Source organism: Globicephala melas, chromosome 15 (assembly GCF_963455315.2).
Source record: "Globicephala melas chromosome 15, mGloMel1.2, whole genome shotgun sequence".
Classification (NCBI taxonomy): Eukaryota; Metazoa; Chordata; class Mammalia; order Artiodactyla; family Delphinidae; genus Globicephala; species Globicephala melas.
In genome coordinates, this window is record NC_083328.1 from 40,357,715 (window position 1) to 40,384,105 (window position 26,391).

The 26,391-nt window shown below is 46.4% G+C and overlaps 1 protein-coding gene, 1 long non-coding RNA gene and 1 other non-coding gene across 4 annotated transcripts in view; 1 reads left to right on the plus strand and 2 right to left on the minus strand.

The window, feature by feature from the left end:
* RIN2 (Ras and Rab interactor 2) overlaps nt 1-26,391 on the plus strand; it is a 219,763-nt gene that overhangs the window by 30,402 nt on the left and 162,970 nt on the right. For both annotated transcript variants that reach the window (XM_030872461.3, XM_060284865.2), the window contains exon 2: nt 10,688-10,797. The gene's annotated coding sequence lies outside the window, so the exon portion shown is untranslated. The remainder of the gene's footprint in view (nt 1-10,687; nt 10,798-26,391) is intronic.
* LOC132593474 (uncharacterized) overlaps nt 10,177-26,391 on the minus strand; it is a 43,321-nt gene continuing 27,106 nt past the window's right edge. Inside the window, exon 3 of the long non-coding RNA XR_009559033.1 lies at nt 10,177-10,310. This is a non-coding gene — a long non-coding RNA (uncharacterized lncRNA). The remainder of the gene's footprint in view (nt 10,311-26,391) is intronic.
* On the minus strand, nt 25,536-25,608 carry TRNAK-UUU (transfer RNA lysine (anticodon UUU)). The gene has a single exon. It is a non-coding gene; the product is annotated as a tRNA-Lys (tRNA).

The window sequence follows — 26,391 nt, forward strand, 5'->3', positions numbered from 1 at the left end:
GGGCAAGTCAAGTGCTATTTGTTAAGAAGATAAAACTTGCCAAGGAGAGTGTCATCTCCCTTGATAATATGTAAGAATTTCAGAGATAACAAACTTTTCAGAGATGTTTCCAAATTGCATTGAACGATCACGACAACTTCAAGTTCACAGAGTACCTTCCACATGTTGTATTATCTTTAAAGTTGCAAAGGGGCTAAAACACAAGGATATGATGGTTTCTTCCCCTCCTCTGTGTGACAAGCAGCTTAGAAATGCTTTGCCTGGTTTACGTACCTCAGAAATGAGAATGGCGATGGTTTCCTTGTATGTGACGTCTGCCGTACACAGCTAACCTTAGACTGGGGGAGGCTCACTTCTCTAACGATGGACGCACCATCGTCACATGTTCTCTTTGCCCACCCGCACCCCACACCCCAACAAGAGATACAGTCTCATCTCTTCCCTTTGAATCTGGCTAGGTTTGAGTCTCACTTGTAACCAGTAGAATGTGGCAAAAATAACACTGCCTTACTTCTGAGGATGAGTTGGAAAAGGTGATGCATTCTCCACCTTGCTCTCTGGACCATGCTGAGGCTGCCACGCTGTGAGGAAGCCCAGACTGGTCCATGGGAAGAGACTGCATGGTCTGAACCTGCAAGAAGTAAGAGAAGATGCCCTGCCGCTCTCCACCTGTGCCAGCTGTCTCTCCGCCCCCCACCCCCACTCCCGCCCTTTATTCCAGCCCCAGCTCCTTTCTCTGTGGCTGCAGTCACATTGAGGACGCTCATCCGGAACCACCCAGCCAAGCCCTGCCTGAATTCCAGACCCTCAGAAACCAGAGAGAGAATAAAATGATGGCTGTTTCAAGCCACTGACCCCTGTGGGGATTTGTTATGCAGTGATGGGTATCTAGAATGAATGGGGCCTCAGTGACTAAACAAATAAGGACTGTTTTGATGGAGGAGTAACTATGCCTAATACCTTTTGTAGTGGTTTTGTTTTGGATAATTTTTAACCGGAACGTCTCTAGATGTAGCTTACAAACTGACCTTTCTACTGGTAAAGAATTGAGTTCTTTTCAGGTTTTCTTTTTTGTAGTTTTAGAGCTTTAAATATCTACTGCTTTTGGCAAAAGTAACTGATAGGAGAGAATGCTGGAGAGATCTGTTTACCTTGTCCTCAAATGGGGTAAACCTCCAAAAACGCAGCAACTGAGAACATGGGTACCATCCTCAAGCTTTCCGATGAAGCCCAAGGTTGGGTGGCTCCCACGCTGGCTGGTGGTAAGCAACTTGCCTAATGCCCTAGGTCACAATGGAGAGAAGTGACCTCACACAGAGGGCTGGAACGAGATTTCATTCCTAATGGTGCAGTGGCCATGCTCTGGATCCCAGCCGGCCTGCCCCTGGAGCCTCAGACTCAACTCATCCAAAAGTGAAACACACCCACTCAATTCCTCTAGTTTTAATAAGGCCAGCGGTCAGGATGCCTGCTTCCCACACAGGAAACTTGACCCCTGGCCTTGTCGATCACAAGGGTGGCTGTTAACCACTTGTCCTTCATTCTCTATCTGTGTATGTGGGTTTGTGGGGAGGGGACTTCTATGCTGAAACAGAAATACATATTTATTCCTGTTAATTTTTCAACTAGTGTTGGACTTTTCCACTTAGACTCAGCTTATCTAAAAATATAATAATCGTCACCTGCCTGCACCAGCTCCTTCTCACGGCATCCTTTTCCTCTTGGGGGCCCTTTTGGAGCTTCCTCACGTACAGCAGTTGCCTTCTGTAACAGCTCTCATGTCCGGTACCGTCTTTCCTAGTTCAAGGTCGTAGTTCATGGTTCAGGTCTTCATTATCTGCCCTAAGTGGCCCTTCCACCTCCAGCACCCCACCCCGACACAGACTTCGGGGGCTCCCCTAGGTTTACATTGTACAGTGGAAGCCCCACCCTTGGTCCGGGCCCTTTCCTGGACTGCCTGTCCTCTCCCATCCCCAGGCCTCCCAAGGCCAACTGGTGTTCTAATGCTTTGACCTCGGCACACCTGCTTTTGGCCAAGTGGTTTTCTCTAAAATGCCTTTCCTCTCGCTCCCCCGTTGAAACTCCACTGGTCTTCTGCATCTCTTTCAGATGCTCACATTTAAAAACAGGGCCCTGTCTGTGTCCCCGCAGTGTCCAGCTGAGACCTTGAGCAAAACCCAGCCAATATTTATTAAAGTGAATAAACAAATGAACTGCTGGCCCTTTCCTTAACTGGCAGAATAGAAACAGGAATGGTTGCAGAATTACCACGGATGTATCTGCATTCCTAGAAATGCTGGTCATTTCTGAAGTTAAGAAGACGTTTCCATAATAGTGAACCTATTTATTCGAGAAAATTCTTTAAAACAATCTTGTAGATCTTATTTAATTTAATCGTACATGTTTAAGCAAAGGTCAAAGAATCTAATTTAGTGAGTTAGTACAGTGCTAAGGTTTGGATTGTCAAAGGGCAACAAAATTCTTGATTTGTCCTTTGAAAGAAAACATATCAGAGTAAGAGATGACCCACCAGGAGAGGAGGTATGCCCCTCCCCTGGAAGTGAGAAAAATTTGCATAAGGAAAGTTAACTAACAGGTCTATTTTAAAGTAATCGGAAGTAATCTAAAATTCCTCAATTGCCCAAAAGTCTTTGGAAAGGGAATAGAACATATATAGCTAATTTGAATTCTTATTTCATAGGTATTGTAACTTCTATTAATATTACCAAAAAGTAAATTATTTCTTGGGATAAATGTTCCTAGAACTGTTAACAGAAGATGTGTTTTGGGAAATGTTCCTATTCTCATGCAAAGCCGGCATTTGGAATGATTTATCTATCGGTATGACTATGGGTCTGCATTCTGACTTTTTTTTGTGCCCACTCAGACAATAAAATAGCTAAAGGTTAGAGTCTTCTAGACTTACCAGAAATGTTCGTGTGTTGGAAATACCCGTAATTACTCTCCTAATTCCTTACATATTTCCTTCCTTCCCTCCCCCATCAGTTTCTTCTCAGGCAGTTTTCTGTGGTTGGGTAGGTGGGGGTCAGGATGCCCTCTAGGGACAAGGTCAAGGACAGGGTCAACCTGACAGCATGAGGTGAACGAGAGAAACTAAGAAGGTCCTCACAGGTGGCCCTGCCGGAGGGGACCTTAGACGCCCAGCTGCTCTCCTTTGCCGCCCCTTTTAGGTTCCGCCTGTCGGCAGCGGGCGTCCACACCAATTTCCCCAATTCCCTTTTCAACAGCCAAAGTTTATTATTTGTAAAAGGTGGTGAGAGGAGGACATTCAAATATATAATATGCTGTATTTTAGTCAAACACTGACTGAGGTCCCAAAGTGCCGTGTTCCACGAAGACTTAAGCAAGAGCAGAGTTCATCCTGGTCTTGAGAGGAAATTGTGTGGGTCAGACAAGATCAAGATCATGACAGTACAACATAGTAATCCACGCTGTGGAAAGGCATGCAAACAGAGATGTATTAACCAAGTTCAGTGAGGCTTCAAAGGAGTGAGGGACACATGATGCACGGGACCCAGAGCAGACTTGGGGAGGGGGCAGGGGCCACCACGGGGGTTAAAGGTGGGGACAGTGGGGACAGATCTGGGTTTTGCCATGACCAGCTCATGGTGCTAAGCAGCTCACTTCACTTTGTCCTGCTTTCAGTTGAGACTCTAATGCTGCTTGCCTCATGAGGCTGCTGTGATGGTGTAAGGGCGTCGGGGGAAAGCAATTGGCGTAGTGCCTGGCGTGCCGTCAGTCCCGCGCCGCGGTGACCTGCTGTACTTTGAGATGGATCTTAAAGGAAAGCCTGGATTGGAGCAGGAGGTGGCAGCAGAGGGTGAAGGGTTTCAGGCTGAGCATCCTCCTGTGTGCATGTGTGCGTGTGTGTGCGTGTGTGTGTGTCTCTTTGTGTGTGTGTCTTTGTGTGTGTGTGTGTGTCTGTGTCTTTGTGTGTCTGTGTCTTTGTATGTGTCTTTGTGTGTGTCTATGTCTGTGTCTTTGTGTGTGTGTGTCTGTGTGTGTGTATCTTTGTGTGTCTTTGTGTGTGTCTGTGTACATCTGTGTGTATTTATATGTACGTGTATTTATATGTATGTGTCTTTGTGTGTGTGTGTCTTTGTGTGTGTGTTTCTGTGTCTTTGTATGTGTGTGTGTCTTTGTATATGTGTGTCTGTCTGTGTCTCTGTGTGTGTGTCTTTGTGTGTCTGTGTCTTTGTATGTGTCTTTGTGTGTGTCTGTGTGTGTGTCTGTGTCTTTGTGTGTCTTTGTGTACGTCTGTGTGTATTTATATGTATGTGTGTTTGTGTGTGTGTCTTTGAGTACATCTGTGCGTCTTTGTATGTATGTGTCTTTGTGTGTGTGTGTGTGTGTGTGTGTGTGTGTGTGTTTAGAATACAGCAAGTACACCAACCAAGGCATAGGAGACAGTAGTACTAGGAGCCCGTAAGACTTTGAGGGCTGTTCCACAGAGAAATGCTGTCCAGTAGAAATATAATGTGAGCCACATATTCTAAATTTTCTAGGAGTTACATTAAAAAATGTTGAAAGAAATAGGTAAAATGAATTTTAATAATATATTTTATTTAATACAATGTATTAAAATATTTCAACATGCAGCGACATTAGTGAAAAATGGGTGCTGGAAGCAACATTGAATTATAATTTGCTTGTGTGGCAAGAGCACCGGATACCTACAACTATAGCCTGATGTTAGGAGCACGGTAACTATTGAGATATGGCTGGGGATAGCAAACCCCCTTTTCTGTAAGGCCAGATAGGTTTATCAGCCTCCCTAGTACACTATTTTGTTAAATCCACGTTGGAAATCTATGCCAGAATGCTAAAACTCAGTCAACAGGTATTAATGCAAATGCCTACTTCATGCTCCATACCGTGCGATGCACCAGGGTGTATGGACAAAGGAAAACTTAAGACCAGCACCTCTGCACACATTGAAACAGTGTAATTAAGCTCTAAGCTTTGGGGTCCACAATGTAATAATTTCAGGATATTTCAAGTAGACCAAACGCTGCCTGATAATATAGTTGTGAAATCATGGGTAGTGGGCAAAGCAGAACATACACAGACATACGTGCACACTGAGTGGACAGACATACGAGTTTGGCCTTTCCTGTTTTGTCAAATGAGAGATTGGAGTATAATGAAGATTTTCAAAATGGGCATCTGTAAGTGTGGACTTATGCTCAGGGATTCATATATCCTCTTTGGGAATGTTTGAAGTGTGTTTTTATTTTAAGGATAATGGTTCATAATTCATCTAACTATATTCTGGGTCATCTAAGGCAATGTTTATCAAACTATGGGTCATAACTTCTAGTGGACTAGTGGCTTATGACTCTTTAATAGGCATGTCCGGCATTGCTTTCAGTAAAAGTGAATGGACTGGAAAACATCAGGATGTAAGGGTTAGGTACTGTCTTATAAAATGTTTGTTTCTGTGCTGTATGTGTGCGTGTAGGTCTGGGTCATGATGTGAACTGTATTACTGTGGGCAGATGTCCAAAGAGATTGAAAGCCATTAATCACTAGATCACTGGTTCTCAACCTTCACTCAACACTGGAATCACCCAATGGGCTTTGAAAATTAAGACTGTGAGGGTCCACCCCCAGAAATTCTGCTGTAATTGATTTCAGGTGTGACCGGGCCATGAGGCTTGCTTTGTTGCGTAAACCTTCTTAGCTGTGCAGCCAGGGGTGCGACCCTGGCAGGGTTTGAGCCTTGTAGCCAGGTAACTTCAGTCCTGCCTCTGGTTTGTGTTTCTTTAATTTGCCTTGGGGCCAAGTCTTCCCACAGACTGGAATTGTTGGAGGGTGGGAGGAGGGAACAGGGGGGCTGAGGGCATAGATGCTTTGCCCCAGGTGAAGGCAAGTGCAGTCTAGTGGGGCAAGTGGATGAAGTTCACAGAGGTTCAGGCAGAGACACGTGGGTTGGGGTGAGGAGAACACAGAGAGTGGAAGAGAGGTTGGTATCATTTGAATCGTGTGAGCAGTTTCACCTGCTCTTCCCCTCGGAGTCTGCGATTTCCCCAGGTGGTCTGTGTGTGGGTGCCTCCATACAGCAGCTTACCTTGGAGGGTGACCCTTGACTGATTCTCTTCCGTTAGCCCTTCCCTCACAGAAGATGCAACTCCACTATACTCCCGTCACAAGGGACGAGTTTCAGCAAAACAACATCATCTCTTACATTAAATTAATCTTGTTACTTCTAATCGTATTGGTTACATTCTTGTTCTTATATAATTTGTCATTGTGCTTGGTTTTATAATTGTACAAGCTCATGAGAATAAGGTATTGATACCTAGTTATTTTATTTGTCTATACTTAATTAATATAATAGAAACAATATAATGGAGAAAGCAGTGGATTTTTTGTGCCTTGAAAGGATAAGCTTCCTTTCCTCGCTGGGCCCCTTTGCTCTGTGTGACTGTGCAGCCCACCTGGATACAGTGGCCAGTAAATTAACCCGACCTCTTATTGATCTATTAGCAAAGATCAGAAGACGTTGTGTAGTGTAACGGAAATAAAAACAAAAATAAACAAATGGGACCTAATTAAACTCAAAAGCTTCTGCACAGCAAAGGAAACCATAAACAAAATGAAAAGACAACCCACAGAATGGAAGAAAATATCAATATTTGCAAACGATGCAACTGACAAGGGATTAGTCTCCAAAATTTACAAACAGCTCACTATCAAAAAAAACCAATCAACCCAATCAAAAAATGGGCAGAAGACCTACAGAGACATTTCTCCAGAGAAGACATACAGATGGCCAAGAGGTACTTGACAAGATGCTCAACATCGCTAATTATTAGAGAAATGCAAATCAAAACTACAGTAAGGTATCACCTCACACCAGTCAGAATGGCCATCATCAAAAAACCTACAAACAATAAATGCTGGAGAGGGTGTGGAAAAAAGGGAACCCTCCTACACGGTTGACGGGAATGTAAATTGGTGCAGCCACTATGGAGAACAGTATGGAGGTTCCTCAGAAAACTAAAAATAGAACTACTATATGATCCAGCAATCCCACTCCTGGGCATATATCCGGACAAGATGAAAACTCTAATTCGAAAAGATACCTGCACCCCAATGTTCATTGCAGCACTATTTACAATAGCCAAGACGTGGAAGCAACCTAAATGCCCATCAGCAGATGAATGGATAAAGACGTGGTACATATATACAACGGAATATGACTCAGTATAAAAAACAATGAAACAATGTCATTTGCAGCAATGTGGATGGACCTGGAGATTATAATACCAAGTGAAGTAAGTCAGACAGAGAAAGACAAATATCATATGATATCCTTATATGTGAAATCTAAAAAAAAAATAATAATACAAATGACATTATTTACAAAACAGAAACAGACTCACAGACATAGAGAACAAACTTATGGTTGCCAGGGGGAGGGGTGGGGGAAGGATGGATTGGGAGTTTGGGATTGACATGTACACACTGCTATATTTATAATAAAATGCCTTTCCATGAAAAAAGAAAATAACTTTTAAAAAGAGGAGACTTTATAAGTGATGTAAATGGAGCTTGAAGCTTATTGGGATTATTTTTCAGTAGCCCTATCTACACGTGAAATAGGGGTTCCGAGGAAAATCTGAATTAAGGAGGAAAGTGGGATTTAAATTATTATCAAAAAAAAAAGGTGAGGATGATGATGACAGCGACTGATGTTGGTTATGGTGGGTGGCGGTTAACATTTATTAAGCATTTGCTAAGTAACCTGAAATGGGCCTGTGCTTTCCATGGTTATTTTACTTGACCCTTAGAACAACCCTTTGAGGCAGGTGCTATTACAATCACCCCACTTTACACAGAAGGAACCCAAGTAAGTAACAATTAAGTAACTTGTCTGAGAGATTCAACTGGGATTCAAGATCAAATATGTTGCCTCCAGGCCTTAGAGCTGAGTCTTAAGTACATGGAGAGGGCAGGGAGGCTATTCCAGGCCAGAAAATGTGAACCCAGGGAATGATGGAGGGGGAGTGTGTGCCTGTGCTAGGGAGGGTACCAGGGGAGGTGCTGGCAAGGAGGTCAGCATCCAGTTACACAGCCTGGCAGAGCAGTGAGACTATGAAATACTGATGAAAGAGTTTAAAAAAAAAGGATGAGTTCATCCTTTTATACTGTTGTAGGAACCCTGATAAGACATCCTGAGAATGGAATAAGCAATGTGCAGGACGACACAAACATTTATTTAGAAAAGAAACACGTGTGTGTGTGTGTGTGTGTGTGTGTGAGAGAGAGAGAGAGAGAGAGAGTAAATGTTTGCACAGAATTGATCTGGAAAGATATCCTTCCAAGTTCTGACAGTGTCCATGTGTGCCAAGGATGCAGGCTGCAGGCATTAGTGGTGACAGTCAAAGGAAACTTGAGCTTTTTTTAATTTAATTTTTATTTTATATTGGAGTATAGTTGATTTACAATGTTGTGTTAGTTTTAGGTGCACAGCAAAGTGAATCAGTTATACATATACATGTATCTATTCTTTTTCAGATTCTTTTCCCTTATAGGTTATTACGGAATATTGAGTAGAGTTCCCTGTGCTATACAGTAGGTCCTTGTTGATTATCTGTTTTGTATGTGGTAGTGTGTGTATGTTAATCCCAAACTCCTAATTTTTCCCTCCCCCACTTTGGTAACCACAAGTTTGTTTTCAAAGTCTGTGAGTCTGTTTTGTAAATAAGTGCATTTGTATCATAGTTTAGATTCCACAAATAAGTGAGGTCATATCATATTTGTCTTCTCTGTCTGACTTACTTCACTTGGTATGATAATCTCTAGGTCCTTCCATGTTGCTGCAAATGGCATGATTTCATTCTTTTTTATGACTTGAGTGATGTTCCATTGTAGTTATGTACCACATCTTCTTTATCCATTCCTCTGTCAGTGGACATTTAGATGGCTAAAGGAAACTTGAGCATTGATCTAGCATTTATGTTTTGTTTTCTGTTTGTTTGTAAGCAAGATGACTGCATTCATGCACTTAGGTAATTCTGAAAAGGTGGAGGGTGTTGTTAGGAGAAAAGAAAAAGAAATGGAATCATTTGGGAATTTCATATTCTGTACCATCTCCAAGTCCTAGGCTTGAAGATTTCAGGACTGTTCACATTGTTGGAGCTGAGGTCATGCAAGGGCTAAAGGAACAAACTGTCACTGAATTCATGGCGAAGACAGCATCCTTGCTGATTAGTTCCTTTTTTAACGTGGAAGACTATTTGGAGTTTTAGAAATCTGAGCATTGGCATAGGGGTGTAGAGAACGTTCTGGTAAAGCAAGTCCCTTCTTGCGTTACCTGGCCCAGAGGTGGGAATAGGGATCAAAATAGGAAGAAAAGACCCTTTTTTTTTTTTTTTTTTTTCCTTTTTCTGCGGTACGCGGGCCTCTCACTGCTGTGGCCTCTCCCGCTGCGGAGCACAGGCTCCGGACGCACAGGCTCAGCGGCCATGGCTCGCGGGCCCAGCCGCTCCGCGGCATGTGGGATCTTCCCGGACCGGGGCACGAACCCGTGTCCCCTGCATTGGCAGGCGGACTCTCAACCACTGCGCCACCAGGGATGCCCAGAAAAGACCCTTTGAGGTAACAGTCTGCCCTCCACATCCGTGGGTTCAATTTCTCGAAATTTCTGTCTGAGGAGGTTGAATCTGCAGATGCGGAACTTCCAATATGGAGGCCGATTGTATTCACGTACTACGTACACCTCCGTTTTTATTTTTTTATTTGTTTTATTTTTATTGGAGTATAGTTGCTTTACAATGTTGTGTTAGTTTCCTCTGTACAGCAAAGTGAATCAGCTATACGTACACATATAGCCACTCTTTTTTAGATTTCCTTCCCATTTAGGTCACCACAGAGCACTGAGTAGCATCATTCTGTGTGCTATACAGCAGGTTCTCATTAGTTATCTGTTTTACATACAGTAGTGTATATATGTCAGTCCCAATCTCCCAATTCATCCCCCCGCAGGCATGCTATTTTTTTTTTTTTTCTTTCGGTACGTGGGCCTCTCACTGCTGTGGCCTCTCCCGTTGCGGAGCGCAGGCTCCAGACGCACAGGCTCAGCGGCCATGGCTCACGGGCCCAGCCGCTCCGCGGCATGTGGGATCCTCCCGGACCAGGACACGAACCCGTGTCCCCTGCATCGGCAGGCGGACTCTCAACCACTGCGCCACCAGGGAAGCCCGAAGCATGCTATTCTTGATGAAGGAAAGGCTGGCTTCTAAATTTCCCAGATATGAGAACCAGGAGAAAAGACATGGAACCTTGGAAAGTGAAGATAAAAAATTTTTTTAATGAAAAAAATTTTTTTAATTGGGAGAAGAAACTTCACAGCCACCAATGTGTTAGCAAAGGGGAGAACGATTGTTAGCATTTGACTAAAGGCCTCCGAGGACAGTCAAATATAAATATTTATTGAGTAACCCAGCCCAAGGCATGGAGCTTAATAATAAGGAACTTGGACGTCGTGGGTTTTGGTATCCACAGGTCCTGGAACCGACCCCACGCAGACACCAAGGATGACTGTGCCCTCACCTCTCAGCACCCCCTCCCAGCCAGGTGAAGGGCAAGTCCCCGTGTGGTTTTCATGGCATTTAAAAAATGCGTACAAATGCTAAGTGGCCAATTCTGTGTGTTGTAGATGGATAAAGGACTTGTGGACTTTTGAGCTTCCGCCGGAGAAGATAACAGTTCAAGCCCTCCAGGATGCTGGGCAGGTGGGGGCTGGAGTGAGAGATGCTGGCGTGAAGGGTAAGTGACGACTGAAGCCCAGTGCGCCATGGCCTGGACTCTGGTTTCCAAGTTCCTCAGTGTGCAGGGATATGGTGTGCTCTGGCTTGGTGTGCTGCTGTGGATGTGACCTCTCTCTGACAGAGGATCAGGGAGGATGCTTACCTGTTTCCTGGTACCTAAGGGATTCTGTTATCATGCAGTGGCTGCAGGGCCCAACCAAGATGAGGACAGCTCAAGAGCCCCAGAGCGTAAACTAACCGTGCACCTTTATGGAGTGCCAACTGCGTGGCAGGCCCCGGTGCTTTAATGCATTAATTCATTTCGTTCTCATCTTAGAGCTGGGCCACCAGGGAGCGCAAGGAACCTGGTTGATTACTGAGAGCATATGGTCCTGATGGTGGCCCCATCCCAAGGGAAAAGCCTCTTCCTCTTCCTCATACATCCCCCGCTTGCCTTTCTCCCCATGCCCGCTTTTCATCTTTTTTTTTTTTTCATGGAATCATAGATCTCTGTATGAAAGGGACTTAGCACCAGAGGGACGTCAGCATAGGTCACCGTGGCGGATCATAGTTTCCCTAAATGGCCACCGTGGTATCGCTGCTCTTCCAGAACCTCGCCGGGTCCCCTCAAGCTGGGAGGTCTGCTTTCCCTCCTCTTGAGTCTGGGTGGGACTCGGCAACCACCTGCACAGGGAAGGCGGCAGAGATGACACTGAGTGACCTCAAAGCGGAGATCAGCAAAGCGTACGGGGCTCCCAGCCGGCGCTCAACGCTCCGGGCAGGGCTGCCTGTGAGACCAGCTGGGCCCCGTGGAAAGGCCCCGAGTAGGGGTTCCAGCCGACAGCCCCTCCAGGGCCCCATTGACACGTGAGGGAGACTCCGATGGCGCCAGGCCCCAGCCTTGGAGCTGCCCCACCACTAACGAGTGGAGTGAGGACAAAGTGAACTGTCCCCACGGAGCCCTGTCCCCACAGCAGATTCAGGAGAGGATAAACATCGTCACTGCTTGGTGCTCTCTCATTTAAACCCACCACGACACCGTTGAAGGTAGATGTCATTCATTACACAGATTTACAAATAAGAGGAGGGAGGCCAAGTCAGATGAAGTGACTCACCCAAGGCCACACGAGGAGCTGGGATTGGAACCCAGGGCTCCCTGATCCCCAGCTTGTGAGATCCCCCCCTACCCCAGGGCCCGTTCCTTCTGGACTGGGAGCTGGGGCCTTTGCTGCCCCTCAAACACAGCCCTCTCAGAGAAGGCGAACCATTTGGAATAGGAGGTCCAGAGAATACAGCTTTGGAGAACTAGCTTTACATAGTTGGCTCTGACTCTCTTTCCTTAATTTGAATCCTAGTTAAACCCTGGGATCCTGCCTTAAACATACAGTCCTCTCGGGAAGCTGCCTGCTTTCCCTCCCAGAGCTTAGATTCGTGGTATCTGCTCGTGTTACACGAGATTCAGATCATGTGAAGTAATAATCATGTTTCTGTGTCATCCCTGTTTGACTTCAGGCTCCGTGAGGCCAGAGCCTGGCCTGTGTCTCCTATTCAGTTTTTAGCACAGACTCTAACCTGTAGTAGACAGTGAATAAATGCAAGTTAAATAAATACCAAAGAGCCGTTAAGTGTGAATTTTCTCGAGAAGGATGATGGTAGCATATAAGGAAGTGCAAAATTCCAGGTATAAATACTGAAGTCTTATCTTGGTGCTAAAGGTTTGTCTTTTGAGGTCAAGGTTTCTTTGTCATTTCCTCTGTTTCTCCTGTTAGATAAAACATCTTTGGGTTTCACTTTTATAAACAAAGAACTTCCACAAAAGGCAACAGTAAACTAAACAATAACAGGAACTGGCAGAGCTCTGAGACAATATTTCTCGGTGGGTTGTTACTCAAGTGGAAGATATTTTCAGATGTGCAGCGTTGGAGAATTGACTTTGGTATGAATGTTGATATGTGACATGTAACGTCCACACTCATCGCGGTCGACCTTTGCTCATAGTATCGGTGGCCTTGTGTATTTCAACTTGAATTTAGTTCCATGTCTGCGTGGCATTGCAGCTGCTCCAGAACTGGGGACAGCTCTTCTCTCTACGTTGTCCAGTGTCCAACACTGGATCCTATGCTCAGTAGGTGGAAGATCTGCAGGACCAGAATATGAGGCTATTTGTTTCTTTTATTTTGGCCTCTGGGATCCTAGTTCCTAGTTCCTAGTTCCTAGTTCCATGGCCAGGGATCAAACCCTGGCCATGACAGTGAAAGCACCGAGTCCCAACCACTGGGCCGCCAGGGAAGCCCCGAGGATTTTGTTTTTTAAGAAGGAGAAATGAATGCATGCAAAATGTTAGGCAAGTTTAAATCCCATCTTTTTTTAGTGCCTAATCTATCTGTCAGCTTTTGCCGTCTAACAAACCCCCAAAACTTAGTAGCTTCAAATAATCGTCATGGATTTAGTTCACGATTCTGCAGGTGGGAAGTTCAGGCCACCTGGGTCAGCTGGTCTAGCTGGGTTTTCCGGGCTAACTGGTTGGCTGGGAGCTGACAGGTGGAGGAAGCCTCGGCCCAGGTGACCCACCTCTGCTCCGCTCCCCTCCCCCCAGCAGGACTCCAAGAGGACGCACGTGCATGGCTTCTTGAGGCTGGGGCTCGAGAGGGACACAGGGCTACTTCTGCCGCTTTCTATTGGCCAGAGCAAGTCACAGGACACTTGAGATCCGAGACATGAGCAGTAGGCTCCAGCCCTTGGTGGCAGGGTTTGCAAAGCCTGCAAGGGGCAGGCTCGCAGAGAGGGTGGAGGACTGTGGCCACCGCGGAAACGCACACACCCAGTGAGATGCGGCATTGCGCGGGGGACACTGGCAGCGCTACAGTGCAGGTGGTGGAAATGAAACTCCTTATGTGCTTTATAACTTATGAGAAAATGGGACTGGATTGAGAGGAGAGGCTAGCAGGAGAGGCTGAGATGGACACAGAAGAGAAGAGCCCTGGGTGCCACACCTCCCCCCAGTTCTCCAGCTCCCAAGTCTGGAAAAGGGGGTGTTGAGACAGGTCGGGGGGAGGGGAGATAGAGGCAGAGCACAGGGTGGATAGTTGGTCGCAAAGAGGGTTTCTTTTCCTTTGCTGCAGTTTTCTCTCCCTCTGTCTGCTGGGGGTGGCAGCAGATCACAGGTGAAGAGTAAGGAGCCGCCTTCACGTCTGAGTTAGCAGAAGGCGCCCTGCGCGGAATCCGACAACCCGGGGGCAGCCTCAGTGCCGCCTGCTTCCGGCCCCTGAGGCTTCAAGTGCATCTGTTCGTCTGATGGGTTTGTTTGCTGGGGGGAGGGGAAGGGTCGAATCGTCTGTCTGCTGCATCCCTTTTGCCATGGCATTTCAGGGAGGCTTCACCTTGCACCGCCGGGCCCCAGCCTCCTGACATCTGTTTTGCATCTCTTTGTCACAGTGGCTCTAGAAGGCTGAGACTGAGTTATCATCGCTTTACAGATGGGGAAACCGAGTGCTGAGAGGTTCAGCAACTTGCCTGGATCACACAGGTGGGCGGTGGCCAGAGCAGGGTTCGAAGCTGGGCTATGCTTTGGGTTCCACGGTACATGGCCTGCAGGTCAGACAGAAACGGCTGCCCAGCCAGGTGTAATCAGGACAGCGGGGTGTCATCCCTTCCCCTCCCCGGCTGCTGCTTGGAAGGAGGTCTGAGGTCTGAGGACTGTGCTTAGGAAGGTGTCACCCTAGAGAATTCAGCAGCAGCAAGAAGCAGCTACCTGGGGGAAACCCCGCCCTCCCCCAGGTCATCAGGAGCCCTGGGTAATCAGGATGGGGAATCTCCAGCCTCCTCCCCTGGCAGAGTCCTGAGCCCCCACCCCACCCCCGAGGCTGGGTCTGAGCACCCTGCTTCACAGCAGCCCTGGGAATGCTCTGGTGGGGGCTGGGCAAGCCTGGTCCTCTGCCCAAGTCCTCGGGCCGCTGCTGAGTCCGTTTGAAATATTCCTCACTCGGTTCCTCCCAGTTCCTCTGGGAAGGGCTCATGCGCCCCAGCCACGTGCTCCGAGGAGCGGGACCCCGCTGGCATCTCCCCCCGGACGCCGCTCTTGTACCATCTCTGGTTCTCAGGCTTCCCCTGCTCTCCATGCACAAGAACGCCCTGAACCAAATATAGTCAATGGAGGATGCTCGTTTATGGCCCTGCTCGTGGTTTAGTTAAAGGCAGTGCTGCCATCAGCTGGCTGAGACTTTTGAAGTGGTTTCATGAGGATGGAATGTGTTCCTTCTTCTTCATTCTCTTTTTTTTCCTTTTTCTTTTCCTCAGTCCTACCCATTCTTTCCAATAGGCGGATGCAGCTTGGAAGCCCGACGGTAATAAGGAGAAGCAGGAATTGCTTGAAAATAGTAGCATTTATTAAAGGCTTTGCCACAAGCCAGGTCCTGTTCTAGGCACGTTACGCTTTCTTTTCTCACAACAGCCCTGAGGGGCACTGGTTTTGTCCCCATTTTACAGATGAGGAAACTGAGGTACAGAGAGGTGAAGTCACCTGTGTGTCATGATGCCTGGCACATTCAAGTGCTTGATATTATTTGTAAAATGAGCCATGTCTTAGTTTGAGTCGAAAATTCAGGTGCAAGGGTTTCTATGGGCAGTTTCTATGGGCAGTACAGAAGGGCATAAGGGGGTGCAGCTGGGGCAGGGAAGGGGGAGAGGCCATTCAGGGTGGGGCCTGAGCAGGTGACTGCTGTGGGTGACTGGGGCTCAGTCCCACTGTGGACCTGTGACAGACCATGTAGGGGGCATCTGGGAATTGTCTCACCAAGGGACACGGAAGCTGGGGTGTTCCTAGCGAAATCATGGGGACCTTTTGAAGCAATTGTGAATTTCATAATTATATCCTATAAGTTGCCCCCATTTGTCCAGGGAAGGAAGGAAGGAGAACCTATTGTGCAGGATTCCCCTGGCTTGCTGAACTTCCCCTTGGTTCTCTGCATCTCAACTCTTCCTGTGCAACAAACTGCCCCCAGATGCAGTGGAAAAACTAATAATAATCGTCTATGTAGCTCCTGCAGTGAAGGTTGGCTGGGGCTTGGCTGATCTGGGCTGGGCTCAGCTGGGCAGCTCTGCTGACCTTGGTTGGGCCAACGCACATTGGAGGGCAGGGGGAGTGGCTGATCCAGGCTGGGTTCAGCTGGGTGTCTGTTTCCAGCCTGGGTCCAGCTAGGCTTGGCCTCTCGCTGAGGTCTGGCCTCAAGCCTGCTCCACCCGAGTGCATTCTAAGTCCAGCCTTACAGACAGCGGCAGCCCAGGGAAGCTCTTCTCATGACCAGGGGAGAGGCAGTGGGTGCAGGTGGAGACCCAGAGGCCTCTGCACTGCTGCTTCTATGTTATCGTATTGATAACGCAAGTCACACGGTCAAGCCCAAGTCAAGAGGCCGAGCGGTGAACTCTGCCTGTCCTGGGGGTTGTCTCCTGTTGGCCTTGGTCAGGACCCAGAAAGCCCACTGCTTCTGCCTAACTGGGCAAATACAAGGTGAAATTTAAAGGCCTTTACCCATGGCAGTTTTGGTTATAACTCTGGGCAAAGCCTCAAACCTTTAATGATAGTCTGAGTTGTTATTAATGAGCGATGACGTGGTTATTAAAAGCTACACGGCCTCAGGTTGCAGAAACTTCTGGTAGCTCAGACCTTCGCCAGGGACTGCTGCCCCACCTGGTCCCGCCGCTTTGCTCCTCGTGGACTTGGGAGGTGTCTGGCGTTGTCCGGCTCCCTCAGTGACAACCCACTGCCTCCCCACAGCTGCCTAAAATGGTTTGACTTGGCATCAGTGCGTACTGGTTGCTCAAGTGTGTCGGACTGAAATAAGAGCAGCCAGTGGGATGAATAAATTGTCAATTACATGTATGTGTATGTTGTCCTCCGTTTTGGGAGAATGCTCTGAGTTCTGAGAAAATGTCATTTCTTTGCCTCGATCAATACCTTGTCTCTCCCGCCTGGCACAGATACAGTTGAGCTGGAGAGGCGGCCATGCTTCTATGTTGGTTGGAATTAGCAGCAATAGATTTACAGGACTTTTTCCCAGTGAGCATGGAAAAAACTTGCCACTTTATGCTTTTTGTGAGTTCTCAGTCATAAAGCATTCTGCTGAGAGTGGCTTGACTGTTGTGTTCTTGGCCCTGAACGTCTTTCCAAACACTTGTAAGTTATTCATACTGTGTTTGCACATTGGCCAAGCAAGTAATAAGACCTTGCTGAATGACGGCACCGTATCTGGCCCGACAGAGCTTTCTAATTAACCGATCAGTGCAAAGCACGCGCCGTACGAATGCTGCTAAAATGCCTGTGGACTCAGTGGCTTGTCTCTGTCTTCGTGAATGCATAGGGATAAGGCAGAAAGTACCAGATGTGTGAGCCAATTCGCGTGTCACTTCTGGGTGGGAAGGATGGTGGGGGAGCGGAGAGGTGAGACGAGAAACGGAAGCAGGTGTGTTCACAAGCATGTGACCACTGTGGGCAGCTGGGTCAGGCCCGCCGGGGAGCTCTGGGAGATGGCAGTGACCTCACCTCAGAGTCACTTCACCCAGGGAGTGAGGACCCTGGGGCGTTATCCACCAACCCCCATCCATCATTGGTGAGGACCATTCCAAGGGGCAATAGCTTTTTGGTCTTCCAGCCCACCTAGGCGTACCCCTGCCATCAGTCTTCAGATCAAAGAGAGCTGTGGGTACCAGAGGATGATTATTTTGGAGGAGCTAGGTAATTTGTGATATTTTTAAAGAAAAGTAACATTGACCTTTCTTAAAGTCGAAAAAATGGCATGTATGGGAGGGTGGTGCTGAGGGGGCATGGGTGAGGCACCCTTAGCATCTGCTATGGGGTGTGCCAGACAGTTTGAGGAATGGAAGGAGGGAATGCATAGCTTTTAAATCTGAGCACAGCGGAAACTGAATCCCTCTGAGGCCTCTGGACGGAATGGGGAAAGGAGAACATTTTTTTTGGCGTGGCTATTTAATTTATTTCTGTTTTGTCATAGCCATACAATGAAACATTATACCACCACTAAAAAAGGTAGAAGAACTACTGTGATGATATGCAACTGTCTTCAAGTTACAGTTTTGAGTAGAGAAAAAGCACAATACAGAATGATCTTTAGAACAGGTTCCTAATTATAGAAATAGCTTTATTGGGATCTAATTTACATATCATAAAATTCATCCCTTTTAAGTGTACAGGTATGAGTGCTTTAGTAAACTTTTACAGTTTTCTAGAACTTTCTTGCAAATGGAATCATACACTGTGTGGTCTTTTGTGTCTGGCTGCTTTCACTTGGTCGTCCGAGTCTGTAGCATGTCAATAGTTTGTTTCCTTTTTACCGTGGAAAAGTATTTCATTGATTGGATATATCACTTTTTGTTTATCCATTCCACAGTGGATAGACATTTGGATTGATTTTAGTTTTATTATTATGAATGATGCTACTACGAACATCCACATACAAGTCTTTATATGGACATGGATTTTTATTTCTCTTGAGTAGGTGCTTAGGAGTGAAATTTCTCGGTCGTATGGTGAGTGTTTGTTTAGTTCTTTAAGACACTGCCAAACTGTTTTCCAAAGAAGCTGCTCCCTTTTACTGCATTCCCACCAACAATGGGAGCCTGATTTCTTCCTGTCCTCACGAACAGTTGGTGTGGTCAGTTTTTTTTGATGCTCGCCACTCTGATAGAAGTATAGTCGCATCTTATCGTGAGTTTAGCATTTCCCGGTGACTAAGAATGTTGAGTATCTTTTCATGGGCTTATTTGCTAGTGGGTTATCTTCCTTGGTGAAGCGTCTGTTCAGATCTTTTCTTATGTTTGTGTTGGGTTCTTTATCTTCTTATTCACTAGTAAGAGTTCTGGACTATTGCCATTTTTTCTATAAGTCTGAAATTATTTCCAAATAAAAAGTTAAAAAAAAAGTCTAACCCCCCACCACCCTCCCCATGCCCCTTCAGGATGGTACACCCAGGAATTGTTTCAGCGTGGACATGCTCGCTAAAATAATTCAAGGGAAGGGAGAGATCAGACTAGGGATCTTTGTCCAGAAGGAGTCATTGTCTGGTAACGACACAATGGCTCTTTACTAAATCGAGACATACTTCCTTGACCACTTTTTCACTATGAGTGGGAAATCAGTGATTAAAGCGTGTCCAGATGTTGGATAAAGGAATGCATGATAGAGCTTATTAATATCTCCCTTCCTCTCTTTACTGTGGAAGTTACTCAGCCTCCTTAGCCTTCCCCTTCACGTGTGGTCAGGAGGCGCCTGGTGGGCAGGTCACACGGTGGGTCTGGAGGGGTGGGCAGGGCTGCGCGGTCCCCGTTCTGGCAACGAGAGAACAGACACACCTGTGTGCAGTAGGCCCCCCCACCGAATCCCCTCCTTCTTCTGTAACTTCTCACATCATGAACGTGAACCAAATCCACGCCTGTAGCTAAATGTACTGAATTCAAACAGGACTTAATGGGCTGATTTAGTCAACAGCAGAGGAAATAAGGATGATGAGGTGGAGAAGGAAGACCTTCCAACCCACTTGCCATCTCCCTGACACCGGCCACATCGGCCTGTACTTACCGGCTTTCAATTTTCCAAATATTTAGCGAGTATCAACTGTTCATTGTTTCATTCATTCACTAAGTCTTTATGAACTCCTAACATGCCACTCCAAACTCAGCCACTGTTTGAGGCTGGGGGTAGGGATGGGAGGGGGGATTAGTAGTGAAGCAAAGGGGCAAAGTGCTTTCCCTCAAGAGGCTTCCATTCTCTTGGAAGGAAGAAATAGATGGATGGAAGTGGGAGAAACAGACAATAAATAATTAAGCAAATAAATACACCATAGATATCAGGTTATAATAAGCATTACAAAATGAAATACAACACAATAAGGAGGTTGAGACAGATGGGTTCATAAAAGTTCTGGAAGGATGTACTCCAGAGGATTAACAAATAGACCTGTAGTTTTAAAAAATTTACGTAATTTGTTTTCTAATTTTTCTATAACAAACTTGTATTGCTCTTTTTGGTAAAAAAAGTTATGCCAAATTTGCCAAAAACATTAGATTTTAAATCCATATGATTCATTGTGTCACTGGTATCATAATTTTATAACCAAAAATATTGAAAAAAATCAACTGGAAAATAATACATAGTCTTTATTGTCTGCAGTGTGGTTTCTGCCTGTTTTAGGAATTTTGATATGTGGAAATACAAGATCAATAAATTATGGAAAACCAGACATGTTTATGAAATGCCTTTCTGATGGGTAACTTGGAATGATGAATGGTCTCTTCAAGTCTTGGTCAATTACAAATGTTTCTAAGTTGGCCAGAATAGAAAATAGTAGCATTAAATGCAAGATGCGGAGACCAACCATTTGAGCCCCAAATGCTGCTTCTAATATTGTTTTGTTTTCACTGGCAAAGGGAACTGCAAATGTATGTCCAGGAGTTCACACAGCAGAACATACAGTCATTGGGTTAGCTTGGCCCAGGAAGACTCCCAGACTTGTGAAGTCAGACAAAAATAAAACATTTTAAGGCCCCACCCAGACTCTTTGCCTGGGGCTCAGCTCCCAGGAACATGCATACATGTATGATTATGTTGCCCCTCCCTCCTTCCCTCCTTCTCTCTCCCCTCCTCCGTGCTTCCATGTGACTAAGTCTACCTTTTCATTGATTGGTGCCGCTTTCCAAAAAAGGTGACACTTTGTCTCCTAAAGTCACCACTGCTTATAACAACCGCTCACGACAACTCGTGTGGTCACACAACAGTCCCACCCAAGACATCCGCCCAAAACCTTCCCACGCTACACAGTCAAGTCATTCCGTTTCTGGTCTAGGCTGACATTAAAATCCACTTGGGAATACATCAGATCCCATCCAAATAGTAACTTCATTGGATGGTTTGCAAGCTTGGTCATGGTTTCTTATAACTGATTCAAATTCATAGTTATCCATGTACGCACTGATAAAGAAACTCAAAATCTGCGTCCACGTGAATTATTATTATTATTTATTTTTGGTTGTGTTGGGTCTTCATTGCTGCACGCAGGCTTTCTCTAGTTGCGGTGAGTGGGGGCTACTCTTCGTTGCGGTGCGCCGACTTCTCATTGCGGGGCTTCTCTTGTTGTGGAGCGTGGACTCTAGGGCGCACAGGCTTCAGTAGTTGTGGCACGTGGGCTAAGTAGTTGTGGCTCACGGGCTCTAGAGCACAGGTTCAGTAGTTGTGGTGCACGGGCTTAGTTACTCCACGGCATGTGGGATCTTCCCAGACCAGGGCTCAAACCCGTGTCCCCTGAACTGGCAGGTGGATTCTTAACCACTGCACCACCAGGGAAGTCCCCACATGGATTCTTAATTGGCTCTTACTTTAAGTCGGAGTTCCGTGGCTCTACTCACTGTTTCCAGTGGTTTCCGTTGTTCCAGAGCGATTGATCCCAGTAGCTTTGAGGTTTCTTTTTTGTTTATTTATTTTTTACTTCCTTGTTGATTGGATTCTAAGGAGCCCAACTGTCACTCCTTTGTTTTACGTTCCTAGATCACTCATTATTGAGAAATTAAATGATGCTACTTGAGAGGAGGCTTATAATGAGGCAAGAATTCTAGCTACAAAGATAAAGTACACTTTGAGCAAAAGTTAACTTTTTTTTTTTTTTTTTGCGGTTCGCGGGCCTCTCACTGTTGCGGCCTCTCCCGTTGCGGAGCACAGGCTCCGGGACGCGCAGGCTCAGCGGCCATGGCCCACGGGCCCAGCCGCTCCGCAGCATGTGGGATCTTCCCGGACCGGGACACAAACCCGTGTCCCCTGCATCGGCAGGCGGATTCTCAACCACTGCGCCACCAGGGAAGCCCAAAAGTTAACATTTTAAAGTTTGATAATATTCAACAAAAGTTAACGAAGGTATATAAAGGAGTATTTGACATTGAGTGAAAAATAATGTATTGGTTCCTTTTTTCTTATAACAAATGCTAGCTTCACTAAAAAGAATTCATTTGTTTTTATATAACTGCATTTTGCATTGTACTAGTTCAGTGTTGCCATAACTAGGTTTTATTAGGCTTTGTTTTGAAATTTTGCCTTTTTTTTTCTTCCTTGGACTTTAAAAAGCATGTCACAGTGACATGCTCAGTGTGGCATTTGCTGATGCGTAAGAGTGCCTGTGGTTTTAATTTTTGGTTGTTTTTTCTCCCTCGACCTTTTCTTTTAGTTAATGTGAATCACATTGCGTTTTCCACTCCTGAGCACTGATTATTGCCATCCACTTCCTCTGGAGCTATTTCCTCTACGGTCGGTATCAGCTCCAACAACCGTGCCTTTAGGAGGAAGATGAAAACTGCTGTAGCGTCTTCCTTTGGGGAAGGAATAAGGCCTCAGTTTGGGGGTGTGTATGGCTTGTCACACTCCCTGGATTCATCTTTATGATATAACACACAGGCGATAGGATATTAAGAAAGACAGAGATCTCATTTGGTTATGAAGCTTCTCAGGCACACTTCTGCCCTCAGGAAACAGACATCAGAGTTGATCGGAACCTCTTGCCTGTGGCACGTGCATAATGTTTGGGGATGGGCTGAATCTTAATATACTGATGTGATTTTGAAAAACTTGGACCAGGTTTATTTATCTCCAACATGTTTTCACCTAATCTACTTGAGTCTAATTTCAGAAATTTCAAGCCAAAGGATTTTTCTTTATAGGCCAGACTTAGAAAGACATTCCCAAGGTCACACCTTAATCATATCAATAACTGTTGCTAGGTTTCAGCTTCCATTTAGCATCATTGATTGACAGCTTGTGACCCCCTGTCCCCAGGTGTCGTCGCCATCTTCCCTCCATTTGGTATCACCTGACCTAAGGGTGCTGTGGCTGTGGTCTCCATGATCGGGAGAACTCTTTAATCTTCCTATTCAGAGTGAAGCCCCTTCCAGTTTGAGGAACTAGAGCAGCTGAAGGGCAGGGACCAGTGGTTAACCAGTTAGATAAACTGACCAAGGTGTCAGGAGATCACGTTTTGGTCTGAGCCGGGGGTGGCTTTGGGGAACTGTGTGTGCCGCCCTCGGCCTCAGTTTCTTTGAGTCTGTTAGCTTGTAGGGGGCAGAAAGGCCAACCCCGAACAGTGTAGCCAAGTGAGCACCGGGCACGGTGGCCCTGCAGTCAGAATGGGGTCACACAAACAAAAAGCCTGACCAAACATTAGGTGGACATACAGGGAGTGTAAGCCCTTAACCTTCACAGTAAAAAGGATCGCCAGCTCTGTTTCCCGAGACAGCGGAACATTCGTCTGGAGGTTCTGCTGTTGCCTGTCCTGTTGGTCCTCTGGAGCTCAGGGGCACACAGAGCACAGTAACCCTCCTGATCAGTTACGAGTTAAGGGTTGGCGCGCGGGTGAGGCGACCCCGAGAGCCACGCTCTACCCCGGCACCGGCGCTGGCCAGCTGTGAGGACTCGGGGAGGTAACTCAGCCTTCGGACCTCACCTTCTTCCCTGGTGGAATCAGAGTAGGGCCTCTCTACCTGAAGGCCGGGAGTGCTGATGGAAGAGGACGCTGGGGACCCCACTGGGAAGTAGCACCACAACTGTTACCAGTGTCTGCAGCGTCCAGGAGAGAGGCAGCAGCCCCTACCCACCATCCACACGCTCAGTGAGCTCTCAGCTGTGACTTGCAGCAGGTCCAGAAGCCCTGCCTGTTGCTCACATCATGGATTACTAGCTAGCCTGAGCGCTGGCCAGAAAGCGATGCAGGCACAGACACTAAGTCTTTCTCTGTCTGTCTTACTTCCCTCAGGATGATAATCTCTAGGTGCATCCATGTCTCTGCAATGGCGTTATTTCATTCTTTTTAATGGCTGAGTAATATTCCATTGTATATTTGTAGCACATCTTCTTTATCCACTCATCTGTCAATGGACATTTAGGTTGCTTCCATGTCCTGGCTGTTGTAAATAGTACTGCTATGAACATTGAGGTGCAGGTATCTTTTCGAATTAGAGTTTTCTCCAGATATATGCCCAGTGGTGGGATTGCTGGATCACATGGTAGCTCTATTTTTACTTTTTTTTTTTTTTTTTTTTTTTTTTGTGGTACGCGGGCCTCTCACTGTTGTGGCCTCTCCCATTGCAGAGCACAGGCTCCGGATGCGCAGGCTCAGCGGCCATGGCTCACGGGCCCAGCCGCTCCGCGGCATGTGGGATCTTCCCAGACCGGGGCACGAACCCGTGTCCCCTGCATCGGCAGGCAGACTCTCAACCACTGCGCCACCAGGGAAGCCCCTATTTTTACATTTTTAAGGAACCTCCATACCATTCTCCATAGTGGCTGCACCAACTTATTGTACCTTCCCACCAACAGTGTAGGCGGGAATGTTCAGTTGCAATTATCGTGTCACTCCTGGCTGGTACGGTGAGGAACAGCAGTTGGTGTCAATGTGATTCCAGTAATGTTTGTTCTCTTTAGCCTTTTCTTTACTTCCTATTTTAGTCGCTTCACAGGACTTAATTTCGGGAACTTAACTGGATGTGGTGTGAGCTGGTCCCAGGACATCGCTGCAGGTGATGCTGTCCTCTGATCTAGCCGAGCCCTCTGGCTTTACCTCAGATTTCATTGGTGGCATCCATTAGCCATCCCGCCTATGCTAACGCTGTCTCTCCAACCCCTGGCCATGTGCCCAAGCTCCAAACTCATATCCAGCTCTGTCGGTCATCTCCACTTTGGTGACCCACGGTCTCTTCACATTCCACTGCTCTAAAGTTCATCTGTTTTTGTTTCTCCCACTACACCTGCCATTTTTCTGGATGCCATAATTTGGTGAATTCTACCACCTTCTACCCAAGTTTCCTACAGCTGAAACCTGAAACTTCTCTGGGAATCCCTATCTTCTACCCACCTCCCACATGTATCAAGTCCTGACCCCCTTAAATATTTCTCACCTATATATGCCTCACACTTAATATGCATGGATCATCCTCCCACCCCCCCCACTTAGTTGGCCCCCCAAAATGTCCATCTGCTGCTCAGAGGTATCCATTGGTGTCTTGTCATCACCCATAGGGTCAAATCTACGTTTGTTTGCTTGGCCTACAAGGTGATCTGTTCTGTGCAACCCCAGTTCCCCTTCCACAGAACCCTTGGGGCTCTAGCAATACTGAGAAAGATTGGATTTATGGTTTTCCCAAAGCACTTGCTCACCCCTCGCCTCTGAATGGCATTTCTCACCCTCTTCTCTCTGCCTGGAATCCCTTCCACTGCCTACTCATCCTTCCAGGCTCAACTCTGATACTGCCTTCTTTGTAAAGCAATCCTGGACTTTCTCAGAAGAACTTACGCTTTCTGTCTTCTGTTGTCATTGTGCTGGTCACAAATCTCAGGGTTTTTTTTTTTAACATCTTTATTGGAGTATAATTGCTTTACAATGGTGTGTTAGTTTCTGCTGTATAACAAAGTGAATCAGCTATACATATACATACATCCCCATATCTCCTCCCTCTGGTGTCTCCCTCCCACCCTCCCTATCCCATCCCTCTAGGTGGACACAAAGCACCGAGCTGATCTCCCTGTGCTATGCGGCTGCTTCCCACTAGCTATCTATTTTACATTTGGTAGCGTATATATGTCCATGCCACTCTCTCACTTCATCCCAGACAAATCTTAGTTTTAACAGTGATCTTGCTGTACATGTCTGGGTGCAGAGGGTAGCTTTTTTTTTTTTTTTTTGGCCACTCTATCTGTGACTTGCAGGATCTTAGTTCCCTGACCAGGGATTGAACCTGGACCCATGGCAGTAAAAGCGCCAGGTCCTAACCACTGGACTGCCAGGGAATTTCCAAGGGTAGCTTTTTAATATGTCTGTTATCTCATGCTGACAGCCTGGTGCCTTCTAGATGCTCCACCATGTTTGTTAAATAGAAGAATGGTTGAATGAACCATCGGCCAAGATACACCCATCCTCGGTGCATGGATTGGGAAAGAGAGAACTGGCAAGGTGGATGCAAGGTTAGAGCAGGCTCATTCCTCTTCTGCAAGTTTACGGAGGATGTTTTCAGACTACTCATGAATATGGTCTCCAGAACCTTTAGGCCCATGGAGTTTATTCTAGTCTGTGTTCCATCCTTTAAGATGGACACATGTGTATTTTATTTCAAGGTGGCTCAGAGGTCCGAGCTTCCTGGGAGATTTGCAGACTAGAAATAGTGCAGCACATGTCTGGGGCCAGTCGACCAGTTCTCCAAGACTGAGGTGGTGGTGTGGAAACTGCCTAGATTTGACTATTGGCAGCTCTGGTGGGATAGCAGCACTATTTTTTTTCTCTTGGGCTTCCTGTGTTTTCTCAGAGCTTACAGATGAGTTTCTTATCATGAATCCAAAGAATGGCAAGAATTTTCAGGGGCTGGATCAATGGAATAGATGGAAGAGCCCATATTAGTACGAAGAGACATGGGGAATAAGGAAATTTAAAAGCCAAGAATAGATTCTAAACTAATGTTCTGATTTGATCTATGAAGCTGTCTTGCTCGGGGCCATCCTTCCATGACCCTCTCTAAGTACCTTTACTGTAGCAGATACTGTGCCCACTGATCAACACTAATGAGAGAGACACATACA